The sequence below is a fragment of the Prionailurus bengalensis genome, chromosome B3 (assembly GCF_016509475.1).
Source record: "Prionailurus bengalensis isolate Pbe53 chromosome B3, Fcat_Pben_1.1_paternal_pri, whole genome shotgun sequence".
Lineage (NCBI taxonomy): Eukaryota > Metazoa > Chordata > Mammalia > Carnivora > Felidae > Prionailurus > Prionailurus bengalensis.
Window position 1 is genome coordinate 109,531,099 of NC_057355.1, and position 23,843 is coordinate 109,554,941.

A 23,843-nucleotide genomic window follows, 5' to 3' on the forward strand; every position below is an offset into this window, starting at 1 on the left:
TGTATCCCTTGGGTAAATTCCTAGCAGTGCTATTGCTGGGTTATAGGGTAGATCTATTTCTAACTTTTTGAGGAACCTCCACACTGTTTTCTAGAGTGGCTGCACCAGTTTGCATTCCCACCAACAGCGCAAGAGTGTTCCATTTTCTCCACATCCTCTCCAGCATCTATAGTCTCCTGATTTGTTCATTTTAGCCACTCTGACTGGTGTGAGGTGGTATCTCAGTGTGGATTTGATTTGTATTTCCCTGATGAGGAGTGACGTTCAGCATCTTGTCATGTGCCTGTTGTCCATCTGGATGTCTTCTTTAGAAAAGTGTCTATTCATGTCTTCTGTCCATTTCTTCACTGGATTATTTGTTTTTCAGGTGTGGAGTTTGGTAAGTTCTTTATAGATTTTGGATACTAGCCCTTTGTCCGATATGTCGTTGCAAATATCTTTTCCCATTTCGTTGGTTGCCTTTTAGTTTTGTTGATTGTTTCCTTTGCCGTGCAGAAGCTATGAAGCCAGCATTACTTTGATTCCCAAACCAGACAGAGATCCAGCAAAAAAGGGAACTACAGGCCAATATCCCTGATGAATACGGATGCAAAAATTCTCAACAAGATGCTAGGGAATTGAATCCAACAGCATATAAAAAGAATTATTCACCATGATCAAGTGGGATTCATTCCTGGGCTGCAGGGCTGGTTCGATATTCACAAATCAATCTGTGATACATCACATTAAGAAAAGAAAAGATAACCATATGATCCTGTCAATCAATGCAGAAAAAGCATTTGACAAAATTCAGCATCCTTTCTTAATAAAAACCCTCGAGAAAGTCGGGATAGAAGGAACATACTTAAAGATCATAAAAGCCATTTATGAAAAGCCCACAGCTAACATCATCCTCAATGGGGAAAAACTGAGAGCTTTCCCCCTGAGATCGGGAACACGACAGGGATGTCCACTCTCATCGCTGTTGTTTAACATAGTGTTGGAAGTTCTAGCATCAGCAATCAGACAACAAAAGGAAATCAAAGGCATCAAAATTGGCAAAGATGAAGTCAAGCTTTCGCTTTTTGCAGATGACATGATATTATACATGGAAAATCCGATAGACTCCACCAAAAGTCTGCTAGAGCTGATACATGAATTCAGCAAAGTCGCAGGGTACAAAATTAATGTACAGAAATCAGTTGTGTTCTTATACACTAAGGAAAATTGGGAAGATAAAGAAATTTCCTACATACGTCTTAGCCCCCAATATACATAGCCTCCCCCCATTATCAGCATCACTCACCAGAGTGTTATATTCGTCAACTGACAAAACCTACGTTGATGCATCATTATCACCCAGAATCCATACTTTATATTGGGGTTCGTTCCTGGTGGTGTATATTCTTTGTGTTTGGACAAATGTGTAATTATATGTATCCACCATTATAGTACCATACAGAGTAGTTTCAGTGCCCTAAAAATCCTCTGTGTTCCACCTATTCATCCTTTTCTCACTACCCCTTGCCAACCCTTGATCTTCTTACTGTTGTCATAGTTTTGCCTTTTCAAGGATGTCAGATAGTTGGAATCTTATGGTGTGTAATTTTTAAAGACTGTGTTCTATCAGTAATATGCATTTAAGATTTCTCTACCTTTTCATAGCTTGATAGCTCATTTCTTTTCAGCTGAATAACATTCTATTTCCTGAATGTACCACAGATTATTCATTCACCTACTGAAAGATGCCTTGGTTGCTTCCAAGTTTTGGAAGTTATGAATAAAACTACAAACATCCATGTGCAGGTTTTCATGCAAACAAGTCTTTAGCTCTGTTGGGTAAATAACAAGGAGCATGATTACTGGATTATATGATAAAAATATGTTTAGTTTTGGGGTTCCTGGATGGCTCAGTCATAAGAGCATGTGACTCTTGATCTCAGGGTCCTGAGTTCAAGCCCCATGTTGAGTGTAGAGATGAAACAAATAAAGAGAAACTTTGATAAAAGTATGTTTAGTTTTTAAGATGCTGTCAAACTTTCTTCCAAAGAGGTTGGACCATTGTGCATCCTGCCAACCATATAGAGCGTTCCTCTTGCCCCACACCCTCACCAGCCTTTGGTGGAATTTGGACGATAGAAGTATAGTATCTCATGGTTTTAATTTGCGTTTCTCTGACAACATGTGATGTGTAGCATCTTTTTAGATGCTTATTTGCCATCAGAAATCAATTTTTATTGAGTTTGTGGAAGCTCTGATTTGTCATGTTGTAGAAAAGAGGCTGCCAGTCATTTCTTCTGAGCCCCGGAAAGCTATGAGGAATTGTGGACGTCCCTGGAAACAGTAGTAATTTTCAAACACCACAATTATCAGTGAGTAATTGTTATCTGTAAAGCCAGCTGTAGTTTGCTCCAGCCGAAAATGTCCTTAATCACCTTTTGAATCGATCTATTCCTGAGTGACAGCCAGACATGCCTAGGTTTGCTCTTTACCTTTTACAGAAAGTCCCAGATAGGAAAATCAGTTTCTATTTTAGTGCAGGATCTGGGAACAGGCAGACCTATAGGAGAATAGATGGGGGTGGTCAGGGGTGAGAAGGGATCTGAATGACTTTCTACATAATTCAATTACTATGAGCATTGAGTTTTATTCCTGTGCAAAGGCATGAACACTGCTTTTGGTTTAATCATGATACTCTGAAGCTGACTGGTTGTTTGCAAAATATTTTGAGCACCTTGGAAAAGTGGCATCATTTGTGTATAAAATATTACTAAATGTGCTTTTTGCCAAATAATTCAGAGAAAGGTTCAGCTGACTTTCTTTGCTTTTCTGATTTAGAAGCTTTTTCTTCAAAGTAGAAGTAATGATTTTTTTGCTTAAATGTAGCTCTGGGCACAGTTACAAATTTTCAGCATGTTTTTGGCTTCTAATAATTTACATCAACTATTCAGTAATTTGGCATTTTTGTTGATTCTTTTTCTAAGGCAAAATGTTACTTGTTAAATGTTGCTCCTGCTGGTAGTAAAATGTGGTTACTTTGAATAATGTTTCTGCTACTGTAGGTAAATGGAAAATAATTTTGCTGATATCTAAGTAGATGGGGGAGGGGAGAAAGATGACATATATTTTAATAAATATCGAATATACACAGGAAGCAAAGAGTTAGAATTCTATTTCTTAACAGTGGAAATGTTGTGTATCCTGTTTGTACCTGTACCTGATAACAGTGCTTAATAGCATTAATATTCAGTTTATATTCTGCACCATAAGCTACAAGCCATAGCATCCTCTCCTTCCTCTTTCCTTCCCTCCACTTTCCCTCCCTCCTTTCCTTCCAGTGAGTGCCAGTCATGTGCCAGACTAATATTGGTATCATTCAGGCAAATTCTTGCTGTTATTAAAAGCTACATATGATTTTCTGTTTTAAAAATAGGGCAACTCAGATTTCATAGTTTAATCATTTGACTGGGGTTAATAGTTATTGAACAGTTACTGTGCATCACTCTGAATATTCTAAAGAAATAAGATATTTCGTTGACTGATATTAAGGAGATTTATAACCTCAATGGGGAGACATAAAAGTGTCGTAAATATATCTATAAAGAAATCCAGTGTTGGGTGGATAAGTACAGAAAAAGTAACAGAATATAGAAGACTTAACTCCTCTATTCCTATGATTCTGTGAAGGATAAAAATATTTGATTTCTTATTTCAGGATTCAGGTGGTAGTTCTTGCTTATTTCAAGATAATGTATTTTTAAAAACATTTTTATTTCTGTACTCACACAACCTTTCTGTGGTCTAATTTAGGAGAACCAGGATCTGTGCGTTTTAGAAGGCAAGGCATTCAGAATAAATACAACAATAAACAACTGTCCAGCTTTGAGACAAGAAGTGTCACAGGCAGGATGATTTGTTTGTCAAAAGAGTCATCCAGAGAGTGGAGATACTATAAGAGCTCAGAGCTGAGCTGGACACAGCACTGTGACCTGTCAGTGGGAGATGAGAATTTTCGTGATCCTCAGAGAATAGGTATTGTAGGAACCAGTGCAAAGGAGTGGGGAAAACTTTCATGTACGGTAAATGTTATCAGCAGAGTTGACCAAGGTTAGTGCCTTAGCCATATGGGGGAAAATGATTTCTGGTAAAGGTGAGGTGGGAGAAGATGAAGTAGCAGGTGAGGGCCACATTGAGAAGGGCCTTCAACTGAAGCAGGGAGTTTAGCAGTTTCTTAGCAACCAGTGGTAGTCTAGGGAGAGTCATCTTTCACTAGCTTGAGATCCCACCCAAACTTTTTCTCCTCTCATTCTTGGATGAGATGCAAAGATGGAGGGATTGGGAGACACTGTGAACAGATATGGAGATCAAGTCTAGAGTGCTTCTTCACTTGGTGATGGATGGATTGATTTATTTGATCAGTACCAGACAATCTGAATGATGATGATGAGAGGTGAGTGACCAGCCACAAAGTGCAGGGACTTAATAATAAGGATTTTGTTGTCATTGTTAATAGCAGGGTTAAAATAACAGCTACCTCTTCAATCTTACGTCTTCGTGGTTCAAAAGATGCCAATACAGTGTATTTCTCAGACTGTGGCTATTTGTAGGCAACACACAGTTTTCATTGCTTTAGGATAGTTCATGTTTTACTATGTCCTTTGACAGAGTAGCACAATGAGGCTAGGGAGAAGAGCCAAAGATTCTGTCTTTGTCTAAATCTGTGCATGAGGTTCATTGGCTCTAAGAAGATGGCACTCTCCACCAACCTCTCCCAATTGATGGACAAGCCCACAATTCACCACTCTCTGACACTGAAGCCAAGAGGAGCCAACATAGATAGGAGGAGCCATGTGTCTAGGAATTGATCTACCTAAAGATGATTCGTGAGTATGTCAGTTTATTCACTTTACTCATTCATGTGTGGGCCATTGGTTTATGGCTAGGTTTCATATAAGTATGTCATGGCTAGGCTTTTTCCTAAATATTAATGGGGGACTTGTGATTCAGTACTTCAAAATAGTTATTTAAGATACAACTACTAAGTATAGACTCTATCGTTGGAAATTTTAATGTGCATTAAAATTCCCTCCCTAGTGAAGTGTAGAAAAGACAGAAGATGAGAATGACTTATGAGAAATCTTGAAAAAGCACTGCAGAGAGAGAGACTTTTACAGTGTAGTTCCAGGGATGAGTGTTGGCTGGCTGTAAGCATTCCATGGTCTTATGGCATTCATCTTTGAATCCCTAGAATACAGCCCGGATATTTGGTAGAGACACACTGGATGTCTGTTGAACTAAAGTAATATGACAGCTATGGGAGTTAGGCTAGCAAGGCTGAAAATTGTTGCTCAGGAGGCTCTCTGCACAGGGTAGGCACTGACGAATGCACAAAATGTCCTAAATCAGGGTTCTAACTGAGAGGTAGAAATGTTGCCATAGTAATTGAATACTGGTGAGTGTTTGCTTCCCTTTAGCCTAAAAGCTAAAACATGGAGTGCACATGATTTCTAAATGGATGAAATTCGTGCCCAACTAAGTATACTACCAAATAAAAGGCTATTTAATTCACTGCGTCTTTCATGCTTCCTGAATTATTCCTTCACCCTACTTTCCATATGTCCGCTTCTCCCTCAGAAGTAACAGCTGTGGAGACCAGCAGTTGTGATGCCAACCTCTGTAGTCCTGGCAGTTGGCTAGTGCATCATTGGGCTGGTGGGAGGTGGAAACCATGACCATGAACAACTCTGCGTTTGCGGGAGAGAATGCATCTGGAACCAGTCACTTCTTGTGACCATCAGTGTCCTCATTTACTTTAGGTTTGGAGGGCATTTTGAGTCTAAAGCACATCATTTCCTGAATATCTTTTTGACTTGACTTTGGAGTAAAACAGGAGAGTGGTAATTTAGAAAATTTCTGAATTAATACTTCAGAAGTATTGAGCTGATCAGAATTATGGAGAGACAATCACATGTGGTCCAGTGAAAAGGTGGCTTATTGACAATATCTCTGTATAACCTAGGACTAAAATGCCCCAGATGGGAGGAGTGGTCCCTCTACACAAACTGGCAGAAATTAGAGATGATGGAGGTAGTTTCTAGGGTTTTTATGTTCACAAGTACTCTCCATCTAGATTTTCAGTAGAGAAATAATGTGCTTGTATTCCCTTTACAATTTCCTCCATCTCCTTTACTGTTTCCTTTGTATTCCTGTCCTTTTTTTGTTAAACATTCTGTGACCTTTTCAGTTAAAGTCTCCATATAAGTATGATGTGCATCCTATCCATTCACTTTCTCTAGAATAACTGTAAAATGATGAATGACACAGCAACTCATGGGCTATTACCCTAAGTAGAGTATCTAAACAGCAATGTCTCTTGGCCCCACCTGCCCTTTTCTGCAAACCTTAGGGGCTTTACCAACTTTAGAATAACATCACACATTTAACTTTTTTATAAAGTGATTCCCAAGGTCAAAGTCGTTTAGGCTGCTCCTTTACCATAGCAATTGTCTAGACTTCATCCAAGAGATGCCAGGAAGAAGGAATCAAAAGAGAGGCTTTTGATCTTGGTCCTTACCTTTGAATATAGATAAATTCATTTGTCTCTAACTTGGTATAAATTGATGGGGGATAGTGCAGAGGAAAGCCTATAGATTCTGAGTTGAGATGCCTTAGACAGAAAATTCCCCCAAATAAAATGATCTGAATTGATTTTAATTTCTCAGAATTGATATATTGGTTTGCTAGGGTTTTCATAATGAAATACCAGACATGGGGTGGCTTAAACAGTGGAAATTTGTTTTCTCCTGGTTCTGGAGGCTGGAAGTCCAAGATCAAGATGTCAGAAGATTTGGTTTCTATTGAGGCCTCTGTCCTTGTCTTGTAGACAGCTACTTTCTTGCTGTGTCCCTAAAAGGACACCAATCAGAATAAAGCCCAATCCTTGTGACTTCATTTAACCTTAATTACTACTCTAAAGGTCTGTATTTCAAGTACAGTCACATTCTAAGGTACTGGGGGATTAGGGCTTCAACTTATGAATTTGGGGACACACAATTCTTTAACAGTTGGCTATACACAATTTGCCATGCTCACAACTTAGAGTAAACAGTGAGGGAAACCATCAAACCACATTGTTTCCAGATATTGATACTTATTTACTATTGTTGTGTTTCTCCAAATAAAAGAGCCCTTACTCATTGTAAATTCATCCTGAACTATAAATATATAGTTCGTTAAAAAAAAAAACTCATTATAATTTTATAAAGAACCAGGCAATGTTTTTCTCTTACGTGCCATCCACTTAAATTCTAAGTGCTTCTTGCAAACTGACCTCCTTTCACACTGATGTAAAATTCTCAGCTATGAAATGGGGCAGCTAAAAGCCTTTAACTTGTCATAAGTCCCACAATGCCTAACCTGTAAGGAGATTGTCAAACAAATGAGCATAGACCTAGAGGAAATTGACCCAACCCTAACAAAAACAAAAACCAAACCCCATTAGATCTTTCAATGAGATGGACGTATACGTTGTTTTTCTAAGCTATTAAAAATTATTGATATTAGGCATGCCAGATATTGGTAACTTTAGTCAAAAATAATGTCAGTCAGTTACTATTGAAGCTTTTATAGGTTGATGGAGAACATAAAATATATTTCTAAGTCTGAAGTATGTTTTTCAATAAAATTATTTTTCACAGATTTCTTCTAAGTCTAACAAGGGTGGCCTTAACTACCAGGTAGTAATAGTTACACACGTTTATGCTTCAATGTATTTATTTGTTATCCATTAATTGTTATTTCCCAAGTCTGTTTACTTGGAATTTGTTCCTATTTGTACTATGTATTTTTTGCCATATTTGAATACTGTTTATCATTCAAATAATGTTTCAAAACACTGAGCTGTGATACCTGGTTATTGAACACCTGTTTTCTGGAATGCAGCTGGTGATAGGAAGTGACAGCTCATTGTCTTTGCAGACAGTAGAGTCTCTTCATCTTTCCCATTCAGATGACTCAGTGTTCATTGTAAAAACATAGTGAAGAGGATACTAGACTTATTTCAGCAACTCTAGGGATACGGTCCTTTGAATTCTAGATTGTCAAGTCCCTTACTTGAATATGTATAATGAGATAATTCAAGCAATATATTCAAATTTAATTTTAACTCAGCATTCAGGGTTTGCTATTCATGAAATACATAACCTGATTTTTTAAAAAAAATCAATGAATTTGATGGTATCTTGAAACCTTATTTCATTCTCTCTGGAGTTGTCATGGCAACAGAGAAACCAGGGTGCTATGGGGGAGATGTGATTTTAGACTTCTGCTGTAGTTATTCCTGCATCTAGTCCAGAGAGGATAATGTGATGGCTGCTTTATTCAAAAAATTACATTTATTATGCATTATGCTAGTATAGCAGTCATGGAGAACTCAGATTCTATAAGATCACTGGCCTTGCCACTTTACCTAGTAAGGTGGGTTCAGATTTTCTTTGTCCTATTTAAATTTGTTTTGTGACTGGTAGGATATTTTTGATATGTATAGTATCCAGTTAAGGGTATTGGATCTTAAAACAAACAGGATGGAGAATACAGAATTGAAACAATTGAATTTACTAAATGGTTAAGTTAAACACCTGAATTACAAACTTTCTGCGTAAATATGAAGTTAGCTTTGATTACAGATCCTGCCCCACAGATGATCTAGGCAGCTCACTGTCTTACCCCATATTGTTGAGACCCCTGAGCCTGACTGGTAGTGGCTTTCTGTCCGCTTACATAATATGACAGGTTTCCCATTCGGCATGCAAATCCTCATGATACCTTTTTTTTTTTTTTCTTCTTTTTGATTTTCTTTGTCCTTTTCTCCCTTCTACCTCCCTTCCTCCATTTATTTCCCTCTCCTTTTCTGGCCCACTGACCCTCTGACCCCCTTCCTTACTTCCTTTTTTCTTCAGATGCTTTATCTTTTACATTCACTGCACTGAATTTACCTACCACCCTGTATTGCCTCCAACTCCAAGCTCATTCCACTTTGCTAAATAGACTCAATTAGCTTCTCTCTGTTCCCACCTCTCTCCCCTCCCCTCCCTTCCTTCCTCACTGAACTCAACCCTATAGGTTTATATGTCCAGCAGCTAATTACTTTGTAGTGCCAGGTCTGTGCTCAGAGTAGATGGAGTCCTTGTGGAATTTGGTGAAAAGCCTCAATATATGCTGCACAATTGTATGCAAAAGCTGAAGTCAGAGCAATAGGAAAAATGAAACCCCCAGGGGTTAGCAGAAATCATGAAGAAGGTTTTAGTTATTATGGAGAATTGGCAGCACTCTGAGCCAGTCATATCTAGATTTCCAAGGGTGAGGGAACTCTGACGTGTTTATTATATACATGTAAGACAGAAACAAGCAAGCATTTAAACACATTATAAACAGATATATACTAGGGAAGCAAAAGATGGGCTTATGAATGCATCTTTGCAATATGTATACCACATTAAAAAATTTATTTATTCAGCTCAAAACTGAAATAGTTACTACATTGATTTCTTAAGGGCATTTTCCCCCATTAAAGGTTAATTTGGAGTCCAGAACCATTGCAGATTGGGACAGGAAAAAAAATGGAAACATTTTCTTGGTAGGTGATAATGCTTAGTGTTCACAGATCAAGGTCCAGATATAAAACATTAAAAGAAGTCATACTTTCAGATTACAAGAGTGACAGGCATGTCTGTATCACCATACTAGGCATTATTTGGAAGAACTTATCCTCTTGTTTCTCCATTTAAATAAACCATAGTCCATTGTTAACTCTCTTAACTACCGAAGAAGTCTTGTGTATTTAATGGCTGCCTGATATATACTTATAGTGGAGCACTTGGACATAATGCCACAGTAGATTTAGATATTATTTAGGTAATTCGTACTTAAAAATGCACTGAACAGTAAAGACATTTTCACTGAAAACAGACAATATGAAAAATTTAAGATGATTCAAAGGCTTTAATTAATGATAAATTCAACCCTATGCTGGCATAATTAGGTCTGAGCTTTAGACACACTGAAAATGTCAGCTTTCCCAGTTGGCACTTCTATAATCATAATGGCTTTTCACGATTAAAAGAATTAAAGCCACTTCCAAAATAAAAGCACTTCATTCTTAATTCAACCTTGGTTTGCTGGAATGGAATAATGGACAGTGGCCTTAGTTCTACACTCTCAGTTTATATGAAAATGGGTGAGGAATCACTAGAAGCTTTACTAATGTTTGCCCAAAGAAGTCTGTTGATCAGTGTAGAACCAAAAATAGAAGCAAGAGGATGAATGTTTGATGAAGGTGGTATTGAAATTGTGGGCCTCACTATGTTGGTTGGGAAGGTAGTCTCCCTCTTTTCCTTGTCTTCCCTGCTCTTCTACACACCAAAGCCTCAAGATATATGGAGTACTGAGCAGGTGCAAGCTATAGCAAGCGTTAAGTGTGGTACGCACATACCCATCCAAATATCTAATAAACATTTCACAATTAATTTGTCCCAAACTGAAATTAACCTCCAAATTTGTACCAATGTCTTCCCCATTTCAGTTGATGCCAACTCCATCTACTCAAGCCAAAAACACTAGAATTATCCTTGACTCCTCTCAATCTCTTACCCTACATCTAGTCTATCAGGAAATAGTACCAGTTCTATCTTCAAGATATATCCAGAATCAAATAATCTTTGCTGTGACTATCCTGGTTGAAATACAACAAATTCTCCCTTCTGCATATCTTTTCTTCTTATAGTCTATTTTTTTTTTAATTTTTTTTAACGTTTTATTTATGTTTGAGACAGGGAGAGACAGAGCATGAACAGGGGAGGGTCAGAGAGAGGGAGACACAGAATCTGAAACAGGCTCCAGGCTCTGAGCCATCAGCCCAGAGCCTGACGCGGGGCTTGAACTCATGGACCGCGAGATCGTGACCTGAGCCGAAGTCGGCCCCTTAACCGACTGAGCCACCCAGGCGCCCCTCTTATAGTCTATTTTCAAGAGCATCCAGAACAATGTTTTTTTTTCTAATTTTTAATTTCGACATAATATCAGGTTTATAGAAACTCTACAAGAATAGTACAAAGGTTTCCTTTAAATCCTTCATCTAGATCCCCCAAATAGAAACTTTTTCTCATTTACTGTTTTTGGTTAAATGTTGCTACATTCTCTTCTGTAAAGGCATACTATTCTACATTTTTACCCCTGTGGGGCCCCAATCACGGCCTGGTGCTTGTTTTACATGCAGCAGTTTCTTGTTTGCTTTTTGTTCTTCTATGGAAATTTATTTAAGCTTTCTATTACTAATGGGGTCATTTTCATAAACTATATATTCCTCAAAAAAATAAAAAAAAAACTATTTCATACAAGTTTTCAAGTTTGTCTCTCCATAACCTTGCAAATAGTGTGTTGTTTTTTTGAATTTTTACCAATCTGCTTGGTGAGAAATGATATCTCAGAATTGTATTAATTTGCATTTCTATTAATATAAGTAAGATTGAATGCCTTTCCATGTGTTTAAGGGCTTTAAAAAATGTTTGGATTTTTTTTGTGTGTTTTTCATTCATTTTACTATCAGGATTTTGGTCCGTTTTTTTTTTTTTTTCCTCCAGAATTTTTTAAGAATTCCATATTAATGTTAGTGGCTCTTTATTTGTGATATATAAATGTTTTTCTCTAGTATTCTGTTTTATGACTTTGTGGTGTGTTTTGTTTTGGCCTTGCTGAAGTTTTAAATTTTTATGTAGTCAAATTTAACAGTCTTTGCATTTTCTCTGGATCTTGAGTTACAGCTAGAAAGACCTTTCCCCACCTCCAAGATTTTATAAAAATTCATTCATTTTTTTTCTTGTTCTTTTGTGGTTTCATTTTTTTTAATATTTATATTCCTGAACCACTTGGAGTTTATTTTTCTGTATGAAATGAGGTATAGATCTAATTTTGATGTTTATCCAAATATCAGTTATCTCAGCGCCAGTTATTAAAAAATCAATTCTTGCCCCAGTGACTTGAGATGTTACCTCCATCATACATTAAAATATTCACTTTGGTGTGTATCTGGACTTTTAATCTTTTCCCACTGGACTGCCTATATGCCCATGTACCAGTACTGCTCTATTTTAACTATAAAGGTGTTATAGTATGTTGTAATGTCTGCCAGGGCTTGTTTCCTAGTAGCTCTCTTTTATAGTATTTCCTGGATATTCCACATAAAATTTGAATTAACATGTTTCAATCTATTAAAAGCTTACTAATATTTTCTTGGGGGTTGCATTAAATTTATACCTTATGAAGAACTGATATCTATAAGATGTTGAGCCACATTATTCAAGATGTAAGAATGTCTTTCCATTTGTTCAAGTCTAATATTATATCTCAGCAATGTTAAGTTTTCTGTGTATAAATTTAGTACATTTCCTATTTATTTCTAGGTGTTTTATTTCCTTTTTGCTATTATAAATAAGGCTTTCTTTGTCATTATATGCTCTGCTTACCTTTTGTGTTTCTGAAAGCATGTTTGGTGTCTGCATGTTAATTTTATGTTCTGAGTTTTTTGAGTTCCCTTTGTCATTGACTATCTGGGTATATGATTATATAGTCTGCAAATAGTAAATTTCTTTTTTTTCCCCCAACTCTTATGCCTCATAGTGTTTTCTCTCATCTGATTGCATTGGCCTCTAGAAAATTTTAAATAGTACTGTACTTTGTGGATATCCACTTATGTTCTCAATACTCATTTTAAGAACAGGGTGAGTTCTGTTTAGTTGAGTGATTTTTACCAAAAACACGTTTTAAAATTTGTTAAAGAATTTCTCCACTTATGGAAACAAAGTGGTTTGGAAGTATTAGTATGAAGTCCTAATAACTTATTTACTGAAATTGAGCCAACTTTACATTTGGAATAAATCTTACTTGGTCATGGAGTATTGTTTTCATATTACCATGCTGGATTCTGTTGGCTAAAAGCTTTGTTCTTATTCCATAAAAAGAATTGGATCATTTTCCTTTATTTTCAGTGTTCTGGAACTTATTGTGGAATGTTGGTACTATCTGGTCATTAAATATTTTGCAGAACTCCCCTATGAAACCATCAGGGCCTGGTGTTTATTTTGTGTGTAGCAATTTCTTATTTGCTTTTTTTCTTCTATGGAAATTGGTCTGTTTACCTCTTCTGTCACTAATGGAATCATTTTCATAGAGTGTAAGTCCCTAAAAAAATGCATTTCATACAGATTTTCAATTTATTTCTCTAAAGCACTCTCCTATTATTTTAAAGCATTTCTTCTATTTCAATGGTTATTTCCCTTGCAATTTCATATTTTGTATTTATATTTTCTGCCTGTATTTTTCTGAATTAAGTTAACTATTGACTCATGTGTTTTTTTCTTTGTTAGAGGTTTTGCTTTATTAGTTACATCTTCTGATTTTCTATCCTGTACCTTATTAGTTTTTACTTTTATCTTTCGTATTTCCTTCTTTGTGTGTTCCTTTGTTTACTTCATTTTTTTCTTTCTTGTTTTTTAAGATAAGAATTTAATTAGATTATTTTAATTCTTTTTATTGATTAGTGTTTCAGACTGTGAACTTTTCTCTTTTCTCTCTTAAATATATTCCACAGAATTTGCTAGGTGGTGTTTTTATTATTTTATTTTATTTTATTTTATTTTTTTACTCCAAGGACAATTTTAATGACAATGTAAAATACAAATATATTAATTTTTATTTGTAGTGACAAAACTCAAACTTTCTACAGAGCCCTTAGTGGATCCATATGTAGTTGATAAATATCTACATCCAAAACCTGATTCATTTTTTAAGTTTACTTTTATGTATTTTTTTTTAATTTTTTAATATGAAATTTATTGACAAATTGGTTTCCATACAACACCCAGTGCTCATCCCAAAAAGTGCCCTCCTCAGTACCCATCACCCACCCTTTCCTCCCTCCCACCCCCATCTACCCTCAGTTTGTTTTCAGTTTTTAAAAGTCTCTTATGCTTTGGCTCTGTCCCTCTCTAACCTTTTTTTTTTTTTCTTCCGTTCCCCCATGGACTTCTGTTAAGTTTCTCAGGATCCACATAAGAGTGAAAACATATGCTAATGGATTGGAAGAATAAATATTGTTAAAATGTCAATACTACCCAAAGCTATCTACACATTCAATGCAATCTCAATCAAAATTGCACCAGCATTCTTCTCAAAGCTAGAGCAAGCAATCCTAAAATTTGTATGGAACTACAGAAGGCCACGAATAGCCAAAGTAATTTTGAAGAAAAAGACCAAAGCAGGAGGCATCACAATCCCAGATTTAGCCTCTACTACAAAGCTGTAATCATCAAGACAGTATGGTATTGGCACAAAAACAGACACATAGACCAATGGAATAGAATAGAAACCCCAGAACTAGACCCACAAAAGTATGGCCAACTAATGTTTTTATTATTTTAAAAGAAATTCTGTAATTTTGTTTTTAGTGTCCCTTTCATCTAAGAGTTGCTTAATATAAGATTTAAAGTTTTTTATTTCCAAAATAATAAACTTTTTCCCCCTCTTTCTATGTATAATTTCTAACTTTATAGTAGTGTGATCAGAGAGGGTTGCTGGTAATATTTCTCCTTTATGGAACTTACTGATGTCTGCTTCGTGATTGAATATATGATCAACTTTTGTGAATGTGCTTTGTTCCCCTGGGAAGGTGTATTCTCTATTATCAAATCATAAAATTTGATATAAGTAGTATTTATCTAGTTGATTATGTGGTTTAAATTTTTATATCCTTACCTCCTTTTTGCCCACCCGATTGTCTTATACTAAGAGTGGTATCTTACTGTACCCTTTGGAAAGAAGTCACCATGTGCATATGTGTAGTGTGCCCATGAAGTAGAGTTATGCGTGTCTTCCTTTAGGGTGACATATTTACATCAATTATTTGGAATTCTGCACAGAAAATATATTATCCCCCACTTATTTATTCATGCAGTCCTTTATTTACATTGTTGTAGATTCATGGATTCTTGTATTTTGGTTTATAATCCAAAACTAAATTTATTTTGTTGCTCATATTGTTTCAAATTGAGACATTGGGAGTTTCCTAGTTGGTTCCTATGTCCTTTGACATACTCTTATTCTATATTTTATTTTTTAGCACTTTTTTGGCACTGCAATCCTCTCCAAGTTAACTTTGTATATTTATTGGAAAATGGAGAAGATACTGGAAATCAAGATGTAGGCACTGGGTGTACTCATTGCTACTGAGAGTCATTGCTTCTAGACCCTCTCAGCTGACAGAACAGGGAAATATGTGTGTGTACTAACCTGTGAATATAACATATCTGTAATTATTTAATCATATATGTATAGTAAGTGGAACATGAGTTCATACTGAGATCTCCAATTCTAACTCCTGCATAGATAAATCTAACATTCTTCCCTTGCTTATCTTGTTACTTTTCACTGTCACAGTGAGAAATCTGGCTTCTGTATCCATTTGTTTAATTGTTTAGGTCCAGTGTGTGTGACTAATGGGTTCAGAATTATTAACCTGTAGCTCCATGCGAAATAACTTTATTAACTAGAATATCATACTTATGTGCAGTTTTTTTTTTTTTTTAACTTCATTTTGACAGAGCCCATTTCTTTCTTAGTGGTACTAAGGTCAGAACCTTTTATCCCCACCGCTTTCAGTGAAGTAGTTTCATACATTTGTAATGTAATTGGATTGATTGGTCACATCTAAGTTATATCCTGAGACTCCCTACTTCCTAAATTATTTTTTTTAATATTTGTATTATTCACTCTCTTGTGCTGTGATTTTTTTGGACTTTGACTAGCACACAGTGTACCATTGCAGTGTCCTACAGAATAGTTTTACCAACCTAAAAAATTGCCTGCATTTCATCTAGCTGATGCACTCCCTCCTCCTCAACCACTGGAAACCACTGATGTGTTTATCAGGTTTTTTGTTTAATTTTCTCATTATGTCATATAATTGTAATCATAATGTACATAGCCTTTTAAGACTGGCTTCTTTCACTTGGCTATATGCATTTAAGGCCCATCCATGTATTTGTATGATTTGGCAGCTCAGTATTTTTAATTGTCATAAAATATTCCATTGTATAGATATACCAAAATTCACTCACCCATTGAAGGACATCTTAGTTATTTCAGCTTTTGGCACTTAGGAAAAAACTTCTGTAGACGTTTGTGTGCAGATTTTTGTGTAGACGTTAAGTTTTCAGATCAGTTGGGTAAATATATAGGAATATGTGTGCTGGATCATTAGATAAGGGCATGTTTGGCTTTGTAGGAAACTGCTAAACTTTCTTCCAAAATGGCTGCATACTTGGCATTATCTTATTGGTTAGATTCTGTATTAAAATGCTAATAAAAGTGATGATCAATGTATACCTTTGTTTTCTTAATTTTAAAGTTAATGTTCTTGAATCTAATGTAGGCTGCTTTTGGTTACACCTTATGAGATTAAAAATATTCCTTATTATCCCTAGTTTCCTGATAGATTTTTTCCAAAGCAAGTATTTTATATGATACTTCTATTTAAAAAAATTTTTTTTCAACGTTTATTTATTTTTAGGACAGAGAGAGACAGAGCATGAACGGGGGAGGGGCAGAGAGAGAGGGAGACACAGAATCGGAAACAGGCTCCAGGCTCTGAGCCATCAGCCCAGAGCCTGACGCGGGGCTCGAACTCACGGACCGCAAGATCGTGACCTGGCTGAAGTCGGACGCTTAACCGACTGCGCCACCCAGGCGCCCCTGATACTTCTATTTAAATGGCCATGTGGAGTTTTCCTTTCATCTGTTAATCTGGTGAATTACATTTATACATTTTTTTTCTAATATTAAAGTACCCTGTGTAATAGCTGCTTCTTATGGATGTACTGTTTCTGTTCTCCTCCACATCACCCAAATTCATATTGAAATCTTATGCCCCAGTGTAAAAATATTAGAAAATGGGGGTCTTTGGGAGGTAATTAGGATTAGATGAAGTCACTAGGGAGGATATTCATCATGAATGGGATTAGTGCCCATGGGATACGAATCATGAGAGAGCTTGCTTCTACTTTGCTCTTTTTTGCCATGTGAAGATACAATGAGAAGTTGGCAGTCTGCAACCTGGAACAGGGATTTCACCAGAAGTTGACTGTGCTGGCACCCTGATCTTTAAATTTTAGCTTCCATAACTGTGAGAAATAAATTTCTGTTGTTTATAAGCCATGCACTTAGAAATATGGATGGTAAGGTCCATTCTGATGAGTTCTCAGACAAAAATGAGTATGTTGTTGGAAACTAGAGGAAAGGCAGTATTTGTTATAAAGTAGCAAAGAACTTGGCTGCATTGTTTGTGTCCTAGTGCTTTGTGGAAGGTGGAACTTGGAAGCAATGAAATTGTGTATCTACCTGAGGAGATTTCTAAACAAAATGTTGAAGGAATGGTGTACCTCCTGATTGTTTGCAGTGAAATACAAGAGGACAGAAATGACTTGAAAAAACAATTTTAAGCAAAAAGGTACCAGACCATGGGGCACCTGGGTGGCTCAGTCGGTTGAGCGGCTGACTTCGGCTCAGGTCATAATCTCACGGTCCGTGAGTTCGAGCCCCACGTCGGGCTCTGTGCTGACAGCTCAGAGCCTGGAGCCTGTTTCAGATTCTGTGTCTCCCTCTCTCTGACCCTCCCCCATTCATGCTCTGTCTCTCTCTGTCTCAAAAATAAATAAACTTAAAAAAAAAAAGTACCAGATCTTAAAAATTTGGACAATTCTTATCCATACTGCAAAAGGAGAAGGCATGTTTGAGAGAACACTAAGGTATGGTCAACCATCCATGAGATTAGTATGGATGTGTGAACCATGGACTTAGCCATCCTAACAAGACAATGGCCTTTTTTGAACTGAAGAGGAAGGAAATGGGAAGAAATGATGACAGGCTGTGGGATTGCTTATATTTTACAGGACAGAATCATAGAGTGATTTAGCTTCAAATGTTTGTTATTCTTCAAAATAGGGGAAGAATGAACTGAATATGAATTAAAGACTATCTGGGCTGCCTATTTGGTTTCAAAATGGGGGAACCATTAGCTTGTTTTCAACAGACCATTTGACTACTTCCCAGAGCTATAGGGGCAGAGCTGACCAAAGTGGTGGAGACAGGCCCTCCAGGCAGAGAGACCTGGGAGCACAGGTTCTCCTCAGTATTTCTGCAAGAGCAGGAAGCCCCAGAGGGTCCAGAAGCAGAACATCAAAGAGGATTATTCTTGAGTCTTTAGGTCTAATGTAGTTTGTCCTGCTAAGTTTTGGACTTGCTTGACATCTGTCACTTCTTCCTTCTTTCTCCCTTTTAGAATGAGAATTTGTATCCTGTGCCTGTCTTGCCATTGTATTTTAAAATACATAACCTGTGGGGTGCCTGGGTAGCTCAGTCAGTTGAACATCTGACTTCAGCTCAGGTCATGATCTCGTGGTTTGTGGGTTCGAGCCCCGCGTTGGGCTCTGTGCTGACAGCTCAGAGCCTGGAGCCTGCTTCAGATTCTATGTCTCCTTCTCTCTCTGCCCCTCCCCCATTTGTTCTCTCTGTCTATAAAAAATAAATAAGTGAAAAAAAATATGTAACTTGTTTTGGTTTCATAGATTTTTCTCATGTTACCAATTCAGTCATTCATCACATTCTGTAGGTTCTTTATTCGCCATGTCTTGAAGCTGTCCCTAACTTGATCCCATGGTTATTCTGATTCAGGCTTCCATTATCTCTTAGATGAAGTATTATAATACAGTGGTCTTATTATCACTTATGTTCTCCTGCTGTACTTGTTCTGATGTCCAGATATTCTGGATGAATTGATGGGGGCTCAGTGTGAACAATTCTGAGAGTTAAAACCTCCAAAAAGATCCAGTCATAGGAGGTACCTCACAGTGCTATATTTGCCTCCAGGGATTAAACCATTTCCCCATTTGCCTCCAGGAATTAAACCATTTTTTAAAAATTTTTTTTAACATTTATTTATTTTTGAGACAGAGCATGAACGGGGGAGGGGCAGAGAGAGAGGGAGACACAGAATCGGAAGCAGGCTCCAGGCTCTGAGCCATCAGCCCAGAGCCTGACGCGGGGCTCGAACTCACGGACCGCGAGACCGTGACCCGAGCCGAAGTCGGACGCTCAACCGACTGAGCCACCCAGGTGCCCCTAAACCATTTTTTAAATATCAAAAGAATCTTGTGATTTTTGGCAGGGGGAAGAGCAAAGAAAACAAGAAATATGGTAGGTGTTACTCCAAATCATATCCATAATCACTTTGAATGTTAATGGTCTAAATGAACCAAATAAAATACAGGAATTGTCAGAGTGGGTCAGAAAGCAAGACCCAGCTCTATGTTGTCTACAAGAAACTCACTTTAAATATAAAGACACATTTAAGGATGCCTCGGTGGCTCAGTCAGTTAAGCATCCAACTTCAGCTCAGGTTATTATCTCGTAAGTTTGAGCCCCACATTGGGCTCTGTGTGGGACAGCTCAGAGCCTGGAGCCTGTTTAGGATTCTGTGTCTCCCTCTCTCTGTCCCACTATTGAGTTTCTTCAAAAATGAAATAATTACAAGTCTAACAAAATATGTAGAAGATTTATATGAGGAAACTACAAAACTCTGATGAAAGAAATAAAAGAACTAAGTAAATGGGGAGATGGTCCATGTTCATGAATAAGAAGTCTTAATATTGAGAAGATTTTGCTCTCACCTTGATGTGTAGCTTCAATGCAATCCCAGTTGAAATCCTAGCAGTTTCCTTTGTGGATAACAACAAACTGATTCTGAAGCTTATGTGAATAAACAAAAGACTCGAAATAGGCAACATGATACTGAAGGAGAGGAACAAAGTTGGAGGACTGATACTATCCAACCTTAAGAATTATAAGGCCAGAAAAAGGTCATAAATACCGTCAGCTGATATTGGCAAAAGAGCAAAGGCAATACAATAGAACAAAGATAGTCTTTTAAACAAATGGTGCTGAAATAACTGGACATCCATGAGCAAAAAAAAAAAAAAAAAAAAAAAAAACAAAACTATAAACAGACCTTGCATCCTTCACGAAAACTAACTCAAAATGGATTACAAATTTAACTGTAAAATGCAAAAGAATAAAGCTCCTTGAAGACATTATGCAAAATATACAAAGGATTCTTAAAATTCAACTTAAAAAAAAAAACAAAACAAAATCCAGTGAGAGATGGTCCAAGATCTTAACAGATACCTAACCAAGGAAAATATACAAATGTTAAATGAGCATATGAAAAGATGATCCACATCCTTTATCATCAGAGAAATGCAAATTAAAACAATGAGATACTAATGCATATATTTTAGAATGGCCAAAATCTGAACAACAACATGAAATGCCAGCAAGAATGGGTAGCAACAGGAATTCTCACTCATGACTAGTACGTATACAAAATGGTACAGACTTTAGAATTTAATTCAACGGTTGCTTACAAAACTAATCATACACTTTGTGATTCACAATCAAGTTTCTTGGTATATATGCAAAGGAATTGAAAAGCTATGACCATACATAAATATGCACAAGTGTATTTATAGTAGCTTCATAATTGCCAAAACTTGGAAGCAACCACAGTGTTTAATAGGTGAATGGACAAATAAACTGTCATACATCCAGACAATGGAATATAACTCCATACTAAAAGGAAATGAACTATCAAGCTATGAAGATATAGAGGGGACTTAAATGCATGTTACTAGGAAGCCAACCTGGAAAGGCTACATCCTGTATGATTCCATCCATGTGACATTGAGAGAGGTAAGGAGAAGGCAAGGAGAGTTATCGCTTCCTCTTTTTAAAGGCCACCAATCAGGTGGGATTAGGACCCTACCCTTATGACCTGATTTAATGTTAACTACCTTCTAAAAGTTCTCTAAGTATAGCCACATTGGGATTATGCGACATAAGAATTTTTGGAAGGACACTGTTACATAGCAGCCTATAAAGATCAACTTAATTGAGTCCCTGCCTGCTTCTCTGACCTCATCTTTTTTGCCACTTTCTCCTCTACTCACCACAGCCCACTACTGGGCTTTTGTTTCTGCTCCTTGAGCCAGGGTCATTGTTGCATCAGTCTTTCATTTGCCTGTCACTTGACCTGGAATACTCCCCTCCCAGAATTTATCATCTTTCATTGATCAGCCCAAGATGTATTCCTCATATAGCATTGCCCTTACTACTCTAGTGACTATTTTTTGTTTTGTTTCCCATTTTATTTTCTCTTTCCTACTTTTACGGAATTTTACACTTTCAGACATGATGATCTTCATATTCTATTTTTCCACCAATTTTGACAGCTAGGATTCAGGAGGCAGATCCAGGAGTTAGGAAGTGGGGCACAAAGAAACTAGTGCTATGAGGCATTTATACCAGAGAAGGTGGCGGCAGCTGCATACAATCTGAAGAGGTAGCAATACCAGATGTTCTCGCAGCATTATCCAAAATAATATGAAGGTTATGAACGTTGCACCTGATGGAAGCAGTAGCTGTGAGGTGTCCATCAGACTGATTCCAGAGTGTGATTAGGGACATCGTTATTCACTTGCTAGCTTATTAGCCTGATGTAGCCCATGCTGAGATTCTGAGAGCTATTTAATATCTGTTAATAAATTCTCCCTCAGCTTAAAATCAACTCAATTTCTATAATTTGTAGTTAAGAAGTCTGATATACCACCTTTCCAAAATACTTCCCTTCCATTTACTCTTTTAAATAATAGTTTTGAAAACCTACCTCATATTAGTCACAGTGCAAAGCATTTGACATGCACTATTTCAATTAATTCCTTTAAGACGGGTACTGAATTATTCTCTTAACCACTCACTGTATGATATTTTCAAGACCTATATATGATCAACATTCATGTGCTCATAGTATCTAATATGATTTGCACTGAATGGGTCCTCGACAGGTATTGACGATGTACTAAAAAATTGGAGAGAAACTTTTCCTTAGTCTGCTTAGGCTGCCATAACCATACCACAGATTGGGTGCTTAACAACATAAATATATTTGATCACATTTCTAGAGGCTGAAAGTCTGAAATCAGGGTGCCAGCATGGTTGGATTCTGATGAGATCTCTTTTCCTGGCTTGTAGATAACAGCTGCCTTCTGGCTGTGTCCTCCCATGATAGAAAGAGCAAGCAAGTACTCATTGGTGTCCATTCTTATAAGAGCACACTAATTCCATTACACCTGGACCCCACACTCAGGACTTAAGTTACTTCCAAAAGGCCTCGTCTCCACGTACCATCATCACACTTCAGGGCAGGACTTCAATGTATGAATTTTGAGGGGACGCAGACATTCAGTCCATAACAGATAAATACATGGACATCTTGCAACTGTTACCTTTGGGTAAAGGAAGGTAACCTATGAGCTGAGACACAAGATGGAGTACAAGTGAAGGAGTCTTCTCTAAGGAGAGATAGTTTGGGAAAGTGTAAGAATAATAATATGGCTGCTTTGCTTCAACAGCTGTAAAAGCTTACATATTAATAGAACTACACAACAAAAAATGATCTCAGCCTTATTTCTGTTACTCAGATTAATGAGGTAAATTTGGTTGCCTAAGGATTACCTACAGAAATAATGTTCTTATCTTTCATATCTCTCATTGTGAGTTTCCATTTATTTTTGGTTTGTTCACCAGCTACTCCTTTGACGGATCTGCAGTTGTATTAATCGAGGGTTTTGAAACTCCCTTAGGGAGAATAAGAGGAAATGGAGGAAGAATTAAACATCCATCCCTGTGCAATTTTTGCTATTCATCCTATTTGTCTCTCCTGTGGCTTTTGGCCCTCTCTTCTACTTGATGACTTGGATTAGATAATATCCTCTGACCTATAATTTGAATTCATTGTTTAGTCTTATTCCCACCCCTGGGTTCAGTCTAGGGAGCTAGAGAAGGACAATGAATAGAAATTGGGATTTGTTAACACCCGTGGTTCTGCATTAATGAGGCAAGATTCTGGAGCTTTGAACCATCACTGGCTCAGGAGGGAAGAACAGCAGTGTCTCTCCACTGAGTGCATTCTGGCGGCATCTCAGCTAAGTCACAGTGTAGTTCTTCCAGCTACCCCATGACGGTGGATCACAGTGCAAGCTGGCAGAGGAATTGGCATTTCATAGACAAGTTAGAAAAAGTTTAAGTATTTGCTATTGTGTAGTGGCAAAGAGAATGGGGTTTGCAGCACAAATCCCAGAATGTCAGTGGTGACCACATGTGTTTTATATTTGAAATATATGGCAATGGGAAGACCAGGGATCTATCAGCGGAAGCTCCCAGCAACACAGGGGAGTTACAGCATTTGTCTTATTTTAAGAGTACGTGATTGAAAATGTAGTCTGTTAAGTCAGCTTTTATAGACATATAATACCAATGCTTGTGATTCATGAAATACTGCCTGTGTGCATCTGGAGTGTGTACATGTGTGTGTGTGGAGGGGACTATAACATTTCACTTTTAAAGTACACTGTGTTGCAATCTAGAAGGTTGTTTTGGACTTTAAAACTATCCTTACACTTAACCTTATATACTAGATTTACGTGGAGTACTCATGACTTTTCCAGCACCTAACTGATAGAATCCTTGCCAATAGGTGACTCTGGCTCTGGCTCCTGCTTTCCTATCAGCAGTTAAAGCTTTCCCTCCTTGTACCTTGTATCTATATTTCACTTTGTTTCTTTCCACTGGCCTGGTCTCCCTGTATGCCCCTAGATTCTACTTTGCTTTGTCTCTTTGTAGTTGGTGTGCAGGTGTAGTCTAGATGA